Source organism: Capra hircus, chromosome 7, assembly GCF_001704415.2.
Source record: "Capra hircus breed San Clemente chromosome 7, ASM170441v1, whole genome shotgun sequence".
NCBI classification, from domain to species: Eukaryota; Metazoa; Chordata; class Mammalia; order Artiodactyla; family Bovidae; genus Capra; species Capra hircus.
Window position 1 is genome coordinate 93,534,433 of NC_030814.1, and position 17,276 is coordinate 93,551,708.

Consider the following 17,276-nt stretch of genomic DNA (forward strand, 5'->3'; position numbering starts at 1 on the left):
GTCAGATGGCTGGTCCCAGTGGCCTTTTCCAGACCCTGGGGTCATCATGGCCAGGCCTGGAGGCTGGACTCTAGACCCTGGACAATGAGCCCTGTGCCAGACAGAATAAAAGGATGCCCACACATCCTAACCCCTGGAACCTGTGAATATGTGACCTTACAAGGCAAAAGGGACTTTGCATGGCTGATTAAGTTAAGGATCTGGAGATAGGGGGATTATCCAACATCATCACAAGGGTCATTATTAGTATTCATTTTTTTGGTTGCACTGTATGGCATGTGGTGGTTGTGGTTAGTTGCTCTGCAACCCCAAGGACTGTAGCCCTCCAGGATAGCATGGGGATTCTCTAGGCAACATGCCGGGGTCCAGCCCTGGTGGACCCAGGGAATTTGAAGCGGGGATGGCATTGGCGAGGAGAACTTATTTATTTATTAATATAGAAATATAAGATTAGATTAGAAAGAAATAGTGTAGTAGGAAAATTAAGTGGAGAAAGAAGGCTGAATAACTTGGCTTACGGGGAAGGCCAATAAAGTTCCAGACAAGGAGCTTGCACTATCTATGTTGGGCCACCGGCGCCCACTTGAATATCTAAGGGTGCCCCTTCTTAGGCTCCCTTTCGCGCGGGTCTTAAAAGCCAGGGTAAGTAAGTAGACTTAGTGAGCCGCCCCGCTCCAGATGGGAATTCAGCCTGAAATTAGAGTAAAGAGAAGACACTGGGGAAACCAGTCCAGCGACTGGCTCCACCTCTATTGTCTAGAAAGGCCTTTTATACATTTTTGATTGTACATAGAGATCAATGGGTAATACAAAATTATGTAGCGTTAGCAGCCCAGACTCTATCTGTATATCTTTTTGTATACAAAAGGTCTCAGGTGATTTACATTATCTTCTGGCCAAGAGGCTTGCTAACTCTTTTTGGCTCTCTTCCTTAACGAATGTTAGTTTCATTTCCCCTGAAGTGTTTTTCTGCATCTCCTTAAAGCACTAAAGTTACAACTCTATAGAACAAAGGCACAGTAGTTTATAACAAAGAAGGTACTTAACTCAAAGATATAATGTTGCTACTTGTTTTTTCTATATACCAACTATATCAACAAGTAAAAGATATGAAAATTTAGCAGCAAGTATTGGCTCAACAAATGAAACCTTCAATCAGTCCTATTCTAATGAGTTTGACTCCTCGGAAGCCCCTACATTCCTAGGATGTTTTAAGCTTCCTGTGCCTCCTGCAGTCGGGAGGCCTCAAACAATCACATGCGCAGCTGTACGAGTCCTGCAGGCAGGCTAAAAAGCCATCAGAGGGATTTTTGGATTGAAACAGCCTTTCAAATGCAGAAGACTAAAGCCTGGAGATGACTTTTTCCAGGCAGGCATATTCTTATTTTTGGGGGTACACGCTCAGGAAATACCAGGGGGAAAACCTGAGATCTGACTCGACCTTGCCCATCAGATCTCTGCCTCATGACCTTGTCACAGGTGGGATTCCTCACGCTGGCTCCCGGCAGCAACATTATTGGAGTGAGTTGCCATGCCCTTCTCACTGTGCGGAATATTGGATCATATTTCCCTGACCAGGGATTAAACCTGCACCACCTACAGAGGCATCTCAGAGTTCCTAACACTGAAGAACCAACAGGGAATACCCACAAGGGTCCTTATGAGAGAGAGAGGAGAGTCAGAGAGAAAGAAATGGGAAGATGCTAACCTGTTGATTTTGAAGGTGGAGGAAGAAGGCAGGCAGCCTCTAGAAATTGGAAAAGGCCAGGAAACACATTCTCCCCTAGAACTTCCAAAAGGAATCCAGCCCTACTGACCCCTTGATTTTAGCCCAGTGAGACCCATTTTGGTTCCTACTTCCAGAACTGTCAGATAGTAAATGTGAATTGTTTTAAGCTACCAAATTTCTGACGATTTGTCACTGTAGCAATAGGAGACTCAGACAGAGCCCCCAACCTCCCATCCGGAGTCCTGCTTGCACTGTCAGACGCCCCCTCTGAGCCTGACACGATTTCAAAATCAGCACCCACAACCCAGCCAGGGTCTGAGGACCCAGTCAGGTCAGACCCACACCCCCTGCTGTGTGTCCCCATCACCCATTCTTTTGGACTCTGTGCCCACTCTGGTGGTCTCAGGGGCTGCTGCTCCCTGGCCTAGTGGGGCAGGGACTGAAGTCACAGGTGTCTGTCTGTCTGTCACTGCCTCTCTGTGCCCTGGAGAGTCCAGTTCATGACTCTCACTCCAGTTCCTTACACTGGATAGGTGTCTGGTGTCCCAGGCCCTTGGCTGACTGGCCTCCCTGGCCCAGCCTTTGCCCATCAGGGTTCTTGCCCTCAGTGAAGGGCTTTTCTTCCTGATGACAGAGGCCCTCGGTTCAGACCAATCTGAGCCCACATTCATGCTGTGTGACCTTGGGTGTGTGACGCAGCCTCTCTGAGTCCTGTGGGATCCTCTTCTATAGGATGGAAGATAATCAGGCTAGGTGGGGTGGGGGATCCTAGAGGGACCCCTCTCCTCCATTCCAAATGGCTTGAGTCAGGGCTGGGGGAGGAGATAGGGTGGGGAGGATGGGGGAGAGGAGAGGACTTTGCATTGGCTGTTCCTCTGCTGAAATACTCTTCTTGCTTCTCCATGGGGTCCCCTTGGTTCCATTTTTTCTTTTTACGTTATTGATGATTTTATGTATTTACTTTTCTTGGCTGTTGAGTGCAGGAGGAGGAGGGGGTGACAGAGGATGAGATGGTTGGATGGCACCATTGACTCAATGGACATGAGTCTGAGCAAATTCCAGGAGATTGTGAAGGACAGGGAAGGCTGGCGTGCTGCAGTCCATGGAGTTGCAGAGAGTCGGACACGACTGAGACTGAACAACAAAATTTCAGCTGTGCTGGGTCTTTTCTAGTTGAGGGGAGTGAGGGTGAGGGCGTGCGGGCTTTAGTAGTTGCCTTTCTCCTGGCTCTGGAGCACAGGCTCAACAGTTGTGGCGCACAGGCTCAGCTGCATGTGGGATCCTCCCCCGAACCAGGGATCCAACTCATGTCCCCTGCATTGGCAGGTGGATTCTTTACCACTGAGCCACCAGGGAAGCCCCCCGCCCCCTACTTGATTCTTTAATCAAACCACCTTCTGCCACCTAGAACAGAGCCTGGCATACAGCAGTGCTTCATAAACACTCATTAAGGGCAGAGGGGATGAGGAGAGGCCAGACAAGAAATGGATTTTGTCCAGGAAAAACTTAGAAAGAGGGCTTGCTGGGTATGTCTGTGTGTCTCTGTGTCCATCTGAGTTTCTGTGTGTTTCTCTGTGTGTCTGGAAGTGTGTCTGTCTGTCTGTCTGTCTGTGTGCATCTCTGGTTATTTGTCTGGGTGTGTCTCTAGGTGTGTGTGTCCATCGTGTGTCAGTCTGTCTGAGGAGGTATCTGTGTGTGTGTCTGAGCGTGGACAGACTGAAGCCTTGCTTTCCCCTGCTCAGGGGCTCTGGATCTCACGTTCTCCCCTGCCCCCTCCACCAGAGCAATGTCCAGCTCCTCTCTTATCCTGCTGCTTCCCCTTCCCCTCCCCCACCCCAGCACCCTCCTGGCTCAGCGCCTGTGTCCTCACCTGAGGGCAAGGTAGGTACTCAGAGAGTGTTAATTGCTCAGTTGTGTCCAACTCTTCCCGACCCCATGGACTGTAGCCTGCCAGGCTTCTCTGTCCATGTGATTTTCCAGGCAAGAATACTGGAGTGCGTTCCCATTTCCTTCTCCAGGGGATCTTCCCAACCCAGGGATGGAGCCCAGGTCTTCCATATTGCAGACGGGCAAGATAAATATACTGTCGGAGCCACCAGGAAAGCCCCAGCGGCTCAGAGGACCTGGCTTCTCTCCGGCACCAGTCTGGCCCTTTCAGCTCCCAGGACCCCACGCTCACTGGTTTGAGTTGCACGACCAGGTTGGTGCCAGGTGCTGTGCTGAGAGCCTTACAGAGATGAGCCAGTGCAGTCCTGTCTGTGAAGCAAGTGCATTGAAAATCCCCATTTTGTTGCAGCAAGGGGGAACCCTTCCAGGTCCCAAAAGACGTTTTGCAAGACTGAAGACCCTTTTGACTTTACTTCCTCTCTGCCTCTCCCTTCTGCCTCCTGACTTCAATGTCTTGTTGCAGAGACAGAACGCGTGCCATTGGCAACAGAAGCTCAGAGTCTTAATCATTTGGTCTGCCACAAAAGTCCCTGAATCTTGTTTGTTTTTTTTTAATGTAATACTTTTCAGAGTGCTTTGATATCAGTACAAAAAGAAATCTCTTGTTCTTTTTTGTTTTTTGGAAAAGAGGAGTGTTTTGGTTTATTATTATTATTATTTTGGTAATAGCTTTAGAAATATAATTTACGCACTATCCAATTCCTCAGTTTACAATGTTCAAGTCAAGGGTTTTTCAATAACACCACAGAGTTGGGCAGCTTTTACCACTGTGTTTAAAAAAAAAAAAAAATATATATATATATATATATCTACTTGGCTCCACTGAATCTTAGTTAAGGCATGTGGGATCTAGTTCCCTGGCCAGGGATTGAACTCAGCACCCCCATCCCCAACTCCGTGCATTGGGAGCTTGGAGTCCCAGCTACTGGACCACCAGGGAAGTCCCTGCCACAGTGTTCTTTTTGAGGGAACCAGTCCCCTATCCATGGGCAAGAAGGGTGCTTCTAATCTGAGCAATGGTATAATGAGTAACCTGGTGCAGGGGTGAGGTTGAGTCAGGGTTAAATAGATCACCACAAATTCTAGAAGTACAATTGCTAGTCAGGGCATGTGTGAGAACAGAAATTTGATAGCCATTGCCACAAGGTTCCCTGACCTCCACCATGGCAGCACTGTCAGACTTTGCTAATCTGAGAGGTTAAAAACCTTCTACTTCTTATTTGCATCATTTTGGGTGAGGCTGAGCATCTTCTCCATTTTAAAAATGTGGCTCTTGCCCCTCCCCCACAAAGAAAGGGACTGTCCTGGCGGTTCTGCAATTAGGACACCTGCTCTCACCACCAAGGGCCTAGTTTAATCCCTGGTCGGGGGAACTAAAGTCCCACCAGCCCCCCTGAGAGGACCACCCCCCCCCAATAAAAAAGGTGGATTTCTATATTCTTTTCCTGGAAAATTTTTCTTGTTTTAGTTTTTATGTTTGTTTGTTTTATAGTTATAGAGGCTTTAAAAAATTTATGGTAAGATACACCTAGAAACTCTTTTTTAAATATTAAGGAGATTAATTATTCTTTGATAAGAGCTGCCATGTCCACACCCCCATCGTATTTTTTAAAATTCATTTTATCTAAGTATAATTGATTTATAATGTTTTGTTAATTTCAGCTGCACAGCAGTGATTCATTCATATATGTATATACATATATATATATATTCTTTTCCAATATAGTTTATCATAGGATAATGATATCAACCCTGAATATTCATTGGAAAGTCTGATGCTGAAGCTGAAGCTCCAGTACTTTGGTCACCTGATGTGAAGAGCTGATTCATTGGGAAAGACCCTGATGCTGGGAAAGATTGAGGGCAGGAGGAGGAGACGGGGGTGACAGAGGATGAGATGGTTGGATGGCATCGCCAACTCAATGGACATGAGTTTGAGCAAACTCCAGGAGATAGTGGAGGACAGAGAAGCCTGCGTGCTGCAGTCCATGGGGTCACAAAGAGTTGGACACGACTGAGTGACTGAATGACAGGATATTGAATATAGGTTCCTGTGCTAAGCAGTAGGACTTTGTTGCTCAGCCAGCCTATATTTAATAGTTTGCATCTGCAAATCCCGCATTCCCACTCAGTGCCTCTTCTACCCCACCCCCCTTGGCAACCACAAGTCTGTTCTCTGTGTCTGTGAATCTGTTTTTTGTTTCATAGATACGTTCATGTTATATTTTAGATTCCATAAATATAAGTGAAATCATATGGTATCTGTTGGGCTTCCCAGGTGGCTCAGTGGTAAAGAATCCACCTGCCAATGCGGGAGACCCAAGAGATACGGGTTCAATCTCTGGGTTGGGGTCAAAAAGACTTAGTGACTCAACAACAACACTGATTTGTCCGCGGCAGTTCTTAGCTGTGGCACGCCAGATCTTCCTTGTGCAGAGTCTTGGCCACCTGACCACCGGGGAAGTTCCTCATCACCTTTTTGGATGCAGTTTTAGGAAGATCCCTAGAGCTGTCACGTCTGCCAGGAGGGTAGTTTTGAAATGTGGAGAAACATTAGAATTGTCACAATATGAAAGCTGTTTACTACTAAATTGACGATAGAGGAAATAATTTGATATCCAAACCTCCACGTTTTGTTTTTTTTTTCCCAGAAATGAGCTACACCCATGGAACATGACTTTCTCTGGGGAGAGTGGGGAGGGCAGAGGAATCAGTCCTCTGGTTGCAGGATATTATAAACAGCCCACAAAGCAATGCTAGCACAATGCAATTCCATTGCAAAATGATATGAAAAGCCTTGCAGCCTGGTAAGATTCCGCGCAGTAGAAGGAAGAGACTGTGGATGGGGATCAAAAACACTGATAAGTCATTGCCAAAGAAAGACTTGCTGGTCAATCCAAGAAAGAGTGGAGAAGGGGGCCACTGGCAAAGGAAGGATTGGCTGCTCCAGGGAACGACTCAAAACACGGGAACTATCAGACCCAAAGACCTGTGTGTAGTTTTTCTGAGGATGCAGTAACAAAGTATCACTAACTGGATGGCTTAAAGACAGAAACTTGTTCTTTTCCAGTTCTGAAAGTTCAAAGTCTGGAATCAAGATGTTGGCAGGGCCATGCTACCTCCAAGGGCTCTAGGAAAGAATGTTGTTCCTGCCTCTTTCGAGCTTCCGGCGGCTGCCAACAGACCTAGGCTTGCAGGAGCATCCCTCCAGTTTCTGCCTGGCCTCACTTCTCTGTGTGTTTGTTTCTCTGTGTCCAGATTTCTCGTTTATTTCTTTATTTGGCTGCATCACATCTTTGTTGCAGCACGTGGGCTCTCTAGCTGTGGCTCTTGAGCTGAGTTGTGCTGTGTCGTGTGGAATCTTAGTTCCCAAAACCAGGGATCAGTCCAGTAAATCCCTTGCATTGCAAGGCAGATTCTTAACCACTGGACCACCAGAGAAGTCCATACATTTCCCTTGTAAGGACACTGGTCATTGGATTTAGGGCCCATTCAAGTCTTGCCTGGGAAATCCCGTGGACAGAGGAGCCAGGCGGGCTACAGTCCACAGGGTTGCAAAGAGTCAGATATGACTGAGCAACTAAACACACACTACTCCAGGGTGACCTCATCTTACCTTGATGACATCTGCAAAGACTATTTCTGAATCAGGTTACATTGGCAGTAATGGAGGTTAGGGTTTCAGCCTATCTTTTGCTGGGGACACAATTCAATTCACAGTAGCCCCCCGCCCAGATATTTTTGTTTTGTTTTCCTTATGTGTGTCTATTTCCCCCCAAAATGACTTTTTCCAGAATGCTATTAAAATATTACATTGTTGTTGTCATTCAGCCACTAAGTCGTGTCCAACTCTTTGTGACCCCATGGGCTATAGCACACCAGGCTCCTCTGTCTTCTACTGTCTCCTGGAGTTTGCTTAGATTCATTGAGTTGGTGATGTTATCTAACCATCTCATCCTCTGCCTCCCCCTTCTCCTTTTGCCTTCAATTGTTTATAGCATCAGGGTCTTTTCCAATGAATTGGCTCTTCGCGCAGGTGGCCCAAGTATTGGAGCTTCAGCTTCAGCATCAGTTCTTCCAATGAATATTCAAGGCTGATTTCCTTTAGGATTGACTGGTTTGATCTCGTTTGCAGTCCAAGGGACTCTCAAGAGTCTTCTCCAGCACCACAGTTCAAAAGGATCAACGCTTCAGAGCTCAGCCTTCTTTATGGTCCAACTCTCACATTCTTACATGACTACTGGAATATTGCATAGTGTGTCTATTAGTTGCTCAGTTGTGTCTGACTCTGTGACCCTATTGACTTTGGCCCACCAGGTCCCTCTGTCTGTGGAATTCTCTAGGCAAGAATGCTGGAGAGGGTAGCCTATCCTTTCTCCAGGGGATCTTTCTGACCCAGGGATTGAACCTGAGTTTCCTGCAGTATGGGCAGATTCTTTGCCATCTGAGCCACCAGGAATATTACACATAAACTATTAAATACAAATTTGTGAGGGAAATTTGTTGTCGTTCAGTCACTCAGTCACGTCTGATTCTTTGAGACCCCGTGAACTGCAGCACACCAGGCTTCCTTGTCCTTTACTATCTCCCAGAGTTTGCTCAAACTCATGTCCATTGAGTCTGTGATGCCATCCAACTGTCTCATCCTCTGTCGTCCCCTTCTCTTCTTGCCCTCAATCTCTCCCAGCATCAGGGTCTTTTCCAATGAGTCGGCTCTTTGCATCAGGGGCCAAAGGATTGGAGCGCCAGCTTCAGCTTCAGCATCAGTCCTTCCAATGAATATTCAGGGTTGATTTTCCTTTAGGACTGACTGGTTTGATCGCCTTGCTGTCCAAGGGAGGAAGCTTATGAAGGGAATGTTCCTTGCCAAAAGTCCAATGAATGTGTTTCAAGACCTAGCTGTAGTTTCAATTATAACCCACATCTTGTTCAAATGAATTCCTTGTCACAATTTGGACACTTTTTCAAAAAGTTATGTTTCCTTCCAATCAGCCCTTTTATTTCTGCCCTCTGGGGTTTTGGGGCCACTGTTAATTGGAGGGGCTTTTCTCCGGGACCTGTGAGCCGAAGCTAATAAGAAGGCCTCCTGGTAATTCCAGGTCACTGCAGCGGGTGAGTGTGGGGGTGTGGGGGTGAGAATGGGATGTCCAGGATGTGGGTAGGAGGTCAGGACAACCTTCCCAAGAAGTGAATGTCCCTCAGCTGAGGAGGATGGTGGGTAGGGATGCAGGGGGCTGGGCCACAGGGGGTTCTACTGAAACAAAAGCCCAGTGTGACCCAAGAGGGCTGCTGGAGGGGGCCTTGTCCTCTCAGGTCTGGGAGCCCTGGGGCTCAGACTCGGTGGAGCCACAACCAGTTTTTATAGGAGAGCATCAAGCTCTGATTAGCAATCTGGAGGGTCACAGGGTTCAGCGTGGGCGGTGCACAAGGAGAACAGCATGAAAGAGGCTTGTTTTCTGAGATGAGGGTGTCTGGAGGCTCGAGGAAGGAGACGGGGGTGGGAGGGAGGTCACAGGGCAGGCCTTGACTGTGCATCTAGCTCGGTACCCCTCTCTGTCCAGGCTGCCACGTCGGTGTTCCTGAGTGGGTGGGGGGCGGTGGTGATGGTGGGCTCGGGGCCATGGCAGGTTGGGAGGGAAGAGGCCAGATTGGACGGGAGAATCCAGGCATGCGCTGGAGATTCAGTGTGTCTGAGCTGGAGGTGCAGGGTCCCTGGTGTCAGCCCAGGGAAGAGGCATGGGGAGGCCCCATGGTGGCCAGCCTCTGTTGGGGGAGTGGGCAAGCGGAGGAGGATTCCCTCCCCTCCACCCCATGAAAGCTGCAAGGGGCCATCTCAGCACCCAGGCAGGGGAGGCTCACTGAGCAGCTTTGCTGGACAGTTGAGGCTGAAGGTCAAGAGTTGAAAGATCAATTTAGATCTTGAGCTTGACCTGCACACCTTCCTGGGGCAGGAGGAAAGAGGGGGAAATGGCCTTTACTGACCATTTCTCAAAGGCAGGGTCTACCCTCCATTTCTCATCTATTAAAAATAACATCAACCCGAAACTCTTATGGGACATTAAGCGACAGACACTATTTTAAATGAACTTATCAGATCCCTCAACAGCCCTGTGAGGTGGGCACTCTTATGCTTTTGCAAGTGAGGCAGCTGAGAAACAAAGAGGTTAGGGCACTGGCCCAAAGTCACACAGCCTGTGAAGGGCTGAGCTGGGGCTGGAACCTGGGCAGTGCGTTCCTACTCAGCCGGCAGTGAGCCAGTGACCTTCACTGTCTGTGCAAAGCTAGTGGCTCTGAGCGGAGCCTGCCTGGTATATGGGCTGAGAGGCAGCGGACAGCAGGAGACAGGCTTGGCTGAGTCTCCCAGGGGTCTGCCGGGGAGCCAGACTGGGGGTGTGACCTGATGGGTGGGGCACTGACCTCAATTTGCCTCCTGGAAACTTCCCCACCTCACCCCACTTCCCCTTTTGCTACCGCTGGGGGAGGGGTGGTCTTTGTGCAAAGTGGGGGAATTTCTCAGACCCTCCACCCCCACCCTGGCATGTCCCAGAGGGGTGGGGCTTCCCTGGAGACAAAGATTCTGAGGATTGGGTCTAGGCTTTCACATAGTACTCAATGCCTTCTGTTGTATTTTATAGACTCTGTGTGTGTGTGTGTGTGTGTGTGTGTGCTTTGACTAGAAGAAAAGTAATCTCTGGGGCAATTCCCTGGTAGTCCAGTGGTTAGGATGGCAAGCTTTCACTGCAGTGGGCACAGGTGGGACTCCTGGGCAGGAAAGTAGAATCCCGCGAGCCAAGGCCAAAATAAATAAATAAATAATCTTCTCTGGTCCCAAAGCCAGCTGGCCCCAGTTATGAGAGCTGGGGGAGGCTTCCGGAGCAAGGGCATCTTGGCAGGCAAGAGTGTGTCAGGGCTGTCAGGCAGAGGACAGTAGGTACAAAGACCCAGAGGTCTGAACCGTATGTTCTGCGTTGCTCGTTAACTTAATGGTCCAAGGAGCAGAGAGACTAGGTGGATAGGAGACTGCCAAAGAAGCAGCAGTGGCGCCAAGAAAGTCCTTAAAGTCTTGGATCTAACCTTGGGGGAGGGCAATAGGGAGCCACGGTGGGGTTCAAAGCAGGGAGGAGCTTCCCTGGCTGCTGTCTGGAGGACGGGCTAGGGAGAGGGGAGAAGTGGGGCAATCACCCAGTGCACAGTTGTTAAGGCCTGCAAAGGACAGAGGAGTGGAAGGAGGAGGGAAAATCTTCAACTTTTAGAATCTTTTATTTCAATATAGCACACATGCAAAAAAAAAAAAAAAAAGCACAGGTCACAAAAGTATGTTGCAAAGTTTTCACACTGTGAACAAGCTTGTATAGCACCCTGATGGATCGAGGACAGAACGTCCCCAATCCTCAGATGTCTTCACTGAACCTTCTTCTGTCAGTCCCCCCGCTGCACACACCGCTCCCCTCCAGGGTAACCCCTAACCTGACTTTGAGTAGTATAGAAGCAATTTGCCTGTCATTCAGGCTTTATATAAATGGAAGCAGACAGGTTGTTCTGCCTTCTTTCAGGCAACATTGGGTTGGCAAGTTTTCTCCCCCTTGTTCTGGGTCATAACCCTCGTTCATTGTCATGGTTGCAGAGTTTCTAACTGACTGCTAACATCTGTGGCTGAATACTTCTTGGGGTGTCCCATGTGCTGTAGGATGCTGAACAGCATCTCTGGCTTCTACCCATGAAATGATGGTAGCACATGTCCCAAGCTCTGACAGCCAAAAATGTCCCTGAAAGTGAAAGTGTTAGTCGCTCAGTCATGTCCAACTCTTTACGACCCTATGGACTATAGCCCACCAGGCTCCTCTGTCCATGGAATTCTCCAGGCCAGAATACTGGAGTGGGTAGCTGTTCTCTTCTCCAGGGGATCTTCCCAATGCAGGGACAGAACCCAGGTCTCCCGCATTGCAGTCAGATTCTTTACTGTCTGAGTCACTAGGGAAGCTAAAAAATGTCCCTCAGTTCAGTTAAGTTCAGTTGCTCAGTCGTGTCCGACTCTTTGCGACCCCATGAATCACAGCACGCCAGGCCTCCCTGTCCATCACCAACTCCTGGAGTTCACTCAGACTCACGTCCATCAAGTCCGTGATGCCATCCAGCCATCTCATCCTCTGTCGTCCCCTTCTCCTCCTGCCCCCAATCCCTCCCAGCATCAGAGTCTTTTCCAATGAGTCAACTCTTCGCATAAGGTGGCCAAAGTACTGGAGCTTCAGTTTCAGCATCATTCCTTCCAAAGAAATCCCAGGGTTGATCTCCTTCAGAATGGACTGGTTGGATCTCCTTGCAGTCCAAGGGACTCTCAAGAGTCTTCTCCAACACCACAGTTCAAAAGCATCAATTCTTCGGCACTCAGCCTTCTTCACAGTCCAACTCTCACATCCATACATGACCACAGGAAAACCATAGCCTTGACTAGACGGACCTTAGTCAGCAAAGTAATGTCTCTGCTTTTGAATATGCTATCTAGGTTGGTTATGACTTTCCTTCCAAGGAGTAAGCGTCTTTTAATTTCATGGCTGCAGTCACCATCTGCAGTGATTTTGGAGCCCCCCAAAATAAAGTCTGACACTGTTTCCCCATCTATGTCCCATGAAGTGATGGGACCAGATGCCATGATCTTCGTTTTCTTAATGTTGAGCTTTAAGCCAACTTTTTCGCTCTCCTCTTTCACTTTCATCAAGAGGCTCTTTAGTTCCTCTTCACTTTCTGCCATAAGGGTGATGTCATCTGCATATCTGAGGTTATTGAGATTTCTCCCGGCAATCTTGATTCCAGCTTGTGCTTCTTCCAGCCCAGCGTTTCTCATGATGTACTCTGCATAGAAGTTAAATAAGCAGGGTGACAACATACAGCCATACGTACTCCTTTTCCTATTTGGAACCAGTCTGTTGTTCCATGTCCAGTTCTAACTGTTGCTTCCGGACCTGCATACAGATTTCTCAAGGGGCAGGTCCATGGCCAAGTGTTCCCTTAGGGGTAAACATCACCCCCAGTTTAAAATCACTACAGTATAGTATTCCATTTTGTGAAATTACCACAATTTATTGATACTTCTTTTTTTAACATTTAGATGGTTTCGAGTTTGGGGTTCTTACAAGCAGAGGTGTTAGGGACATTCTTGTAGATTTTTCCAAGAGTGAAAGTCCCACATTTCCTTTCAATTTATTCCTAGTGTAGGTGTTGATTAGGCTTTGTGGATCCTGCCAGTGTCCCAAAGCAGCTGTGTTATTTTACTCTCCTACCAGCAGCATAGAAGCAACACTTGGTATGGTCTTTCTCATGTTAGCCGTTCTTGTAGGTGACATGGCATTTTGGTTTAGCTTGCATTGATGACTCATGATAACAAGCATCTTTTACTTTAATGGCCATTTGGAGATTCCCTTTTGTGAAAAGCCTATTTTCCCAATGCTGTTTCTGCCTTTTTCTTGTTGATTTGTAAGAGCTCTTTATATATGATGGACATATGGTGGTATTGGGGCCATTTATAGTCCCTCTGGCCCCACTGGCCACCTCCATCACACTGATGTACCTGGCTGCATTGACTATCAGGTTGCATTCCACTCTGGCCATTGGACTCCAGTTGTTGCCAGTGAATTTAAAGTTCTTGCTTCATCATGAAATAGGTCAGAGATGAAGCAATAGGTAAGAAGGGGATTTTTTTTTAAGAAAGAAGCACATTTCACAGACAGAGTGTGAGCCATCTCAGAAACCAAGAAAGCTTCAAAATATTATGTGGTTAGTTTTTTATGAGCTGGGTAATTTCATAGGCTGATGAGTGGGAGGATTATTCCAATTATTTGGGGGAAGGGGCAGTGATTTCCAGGAATTGGGCCACCACCCACTTTTTGACCTCAGAACCATCATGGTGCTGGTGGATGTGTCATTTAGATGCTAACATGTTGCAATGAGTATATGATGATGCTCAAGGCCTACTGGAAGTCAGATCTTCTGCTTTCTCAGACCTAGTTGGTCCGAATCAGTTTTTGTCATGTCCCATGTCTCTGTCGTTCTTTTAAAGGTTGTGCCCTGCCCTTCCCCTCCTATTTCACAGTGACTACTGAGCTACAGTGGGGAGACAAGTGTGGGGAGACACACTTGAAAGGTGAAAGCGCCTAGAACAAAATCACTACACTGCCAGCAAGGACAACCACTTCCATAATCTGTATTTACTTAAGCAGGCAGAGATATATGTGGAAGCAACACAGCTCAGTGTTTAATTTATATAAACAGTATCACACTATTATCACGAACAGGTTTTTCTTTTTTCACTCAGCAGTATCTTTTTGAGATCCACGAATGTAGAGACAGAGATGGATGAAGTTATTTGTTCCCTTTTCACACCTGTATAATACTCCATCACAGGGCCATCCTCTTTTCCATTTCTCTACTACCCCACTGATGGACATTCCAGTGACTTCTAGCTTTTGACTCTTATGAACATCACTGCAACATATTTCTTATAACTGTCTCCTTAGTACTTGTCAGAAAGTTATTTCCTTTCAAAACCCACTCTTCACTTTTCTTGCTGCCACCACAAGAAATGGTTCCATTCAGTGGCCATTTGGAGATAATCCTTTGGGAGGGGCCCATTTTCCCCTTGGGGTTCCTGCTTTTTTTTTTTCTTGTTGATTTGTAGGAGCTCTTTGTATATGCTGGACCACAGGTTCTTTGTCAGCTGTATTTCCGGGGCAGGTATTTTGGAAGAAATTTTGGGAGGCATTCAGGAGGTAAGGTCAACAGATCTAAGCGACTGACTGGAGGAAGGGAGAGGAAAAAGTGGAAAAATGTGTGCCAATTTCTGGCTAAGTGTCATGGTGACTGAGGGGAACTTTGGTGAGGTGGGATCATGGGAGGAGCCGCAGGTGAAGAAGGTGCTGGTGGATCTGAAGAGTCATTAGATTTTGGCCTAGGGTCCCATGGACAAAGTGGTGCTCCACAAAGAGGGACCCCTGGGTGGGCTGAGGACCTCAGAAATTATTTGTAAGATATCCTGTCTTGTGCGTTTTTCTGAGACTCTCTAGCTTGGAGCAGGTTCAGATGTAACACCTTGATTCAGAGCTCCAAACACAGCAGTTTTTGGGTCAACCGAGGACAGCTGAATATCTGGCAACAAGATTTTCCTTTCCTTGCATTAAAACCTTTTAAAATTATTTTAAAGTAGGATTGACTTTTTCCCTTTGTTATGTAGCTCTGTGCATTTGAATATGTTCATAAAAAATCAACACAGTAGTCAAGATACAGAATGTCCCATCACTCAACAAAATTCCCTTGCAGTGTGCCTTTGTAACCTCAACCTTCCCCTCTTCTCTGCTCCCCAGGCAACTGGTGATTTGTTCTCTGGCACTAGAGTTTAGTCTTCCTGAGACTGTCATATAAATGGAATCACACGGTGTGTAGCCTTTTGAGACTGGCTTCTTCCATTTTGCATATGGGCAACAGAATTTAATTTAATTTATATATATATTTTATTGAAGTGTAATTGATTTACAATGTCATGTTAGTTTCAGGTGCACAGCAAATTGCTTCAGTTATATATATATATATATATATATATATATATATATATTCTTTTTCAGAGTCTTTTCCCTTATAGATTATTATAAGATATTGAATATAGTTTCCAGGATTTTATTTTTTAAAATAGGCTTTATTTATTAGGGCAGTTGTAGCCTCACAACAAAACTGAGTAGAGGGCGTCCCTGGTGGCTCAGTATTAAAGAATCCATCTGCCAGTGCAGGAGACATGGGTTCCATCCCTGATGTGGGAAAATCCCACATGCCGTGGCGCAACTAAGGCCGTGCGCCACAACACTGAGCCTGTCTGTACTCTAGAGCCCGGAGCCACAACTGCTGAAGCCCTAGAGCCTGTGCTTCACAACAAGACGTCTGCGCACCACAACTAGAGAATGCTCTCTGCTCGCCACAACTTGAGAAACACCTGAGCAGCAACAAAGACCCAGCACAGCCAAAACATTTAATAATAATGATATTAAAAAACTGAGCTGAAAGTACAGGTAGTTGGGAATTCCCCGGTGGTCCGGTGGGTAAGACTCCATGCTCCCAATGCAGGGAGCCCAGGCTCAGTTCCTGGATGGGGAATTAAGATCCCACAAGCAGCCAAAAAAAAAAAAAAAGAAACAAGTGCTATATTAAGTTGCCTCAGTCGTGTCCGACTCTTTGCAACGCTATGGTCTGTAGCCCACCAGGCTCCTCTGTCCATGGATTTCCCAGAAAAGAATACTGGAGTGGATTGCCGTTTCCTTCTCCAGGGGATCTTCTCAACCCAGGGATGGAACCCACATCTCTTGTGTCTCCTGCATTGGCAGGCGGGTTCCTTACCACTGGTGCCACCTGCAGTTCCCAAATGCTTCCTGCCCCCCAACACACACAGCCTACCCTACCCATCCATACATTGACGCATTATAACCACCCACAGTCTGTAGCTGACAATACAGTTCACTCCTGGGGTCGTTCATTCCATGGGTACCAATGTGTAAAGACATGTATCCACCATCACAGTATCATACAGAATAGTTCTGCTACCTTAAAATCCCCTGCGCTCCTTTCATTCATCCTTCCATACCCCTCAACCTCTGGTAGCCACCTACCTCTTCACTCTTTCTATAGTTTTGCCTTTTCCATGTCATAGAGTTGGAAGAGCCTTTTTAGATCAGCTTCTTTCACTCTACAGGTTCTTCCATGTCTTTTCATGGGTTGGTAATTCATTTCTTTCTTTCCTTTTTTTTAAGATGTGAATTAAAAGAATTTTATTTTTTATTGGACTATAATTGCTTTACAGAGTATGGTGGTTCTTTGAAAAAGTAAAAACGGAGCTACCATGTGCTGTGCTAAGTCGACTCAGCCTTGTCTGACTCTTTGTGATGTTATGGACTGTAGCCCACTCGGCTCCCTCCATGGGTTTCTCCGGGCAAGAATACTAGAGTGGGTTGCATTTCCTTCTCCAGGGGATCTTCTCAACCCAGGGATCAAACCCACGTCTCTTATGTCTCTTGCATTGGCAGGCGGGTTCTTTACCCCTAGCGCTGCCTGGGAAGAACTACCCTATGAGCCAGTAGTCCCACCATTGGCCACATACCCTGAGAAAACCGTAATTCAAAATGAGACGATGACAGCAACTAAACCACCCCCTCCGCTACCCCAGTGTTCTTTGCAGCACTATTCACGCTAGCCATGACACGGAATCCACCCCAATGCCCAACAACGGATGAACAGACAGAGAAGGTGCAGTTCTTTTTTTTCCCATGAAGAATATTGTTTCCTTGTCTGGATGTACCACGGTCTATTTATTCACTTAGTTACTGAAGGACACCCAGGTTGCGTCTATGTTTTGGCAGTTAGGAATAAACCTGCAAACATCTGTGCACACGTTTTGTGTAGAAAGAACTTTCGGCTCACTTGGGTGAATATCAAGGATGGTGACTGTTGGATCGTATGATGAGAATACGTTTGGGGCTTCCCCGGTGGCTCAGTGGTAAAGAATTTGCCTGCCAACCCAGGAGACACGGGTCTTAAGCCCGGTCCAGGAAGATCCCACAGGCCATGG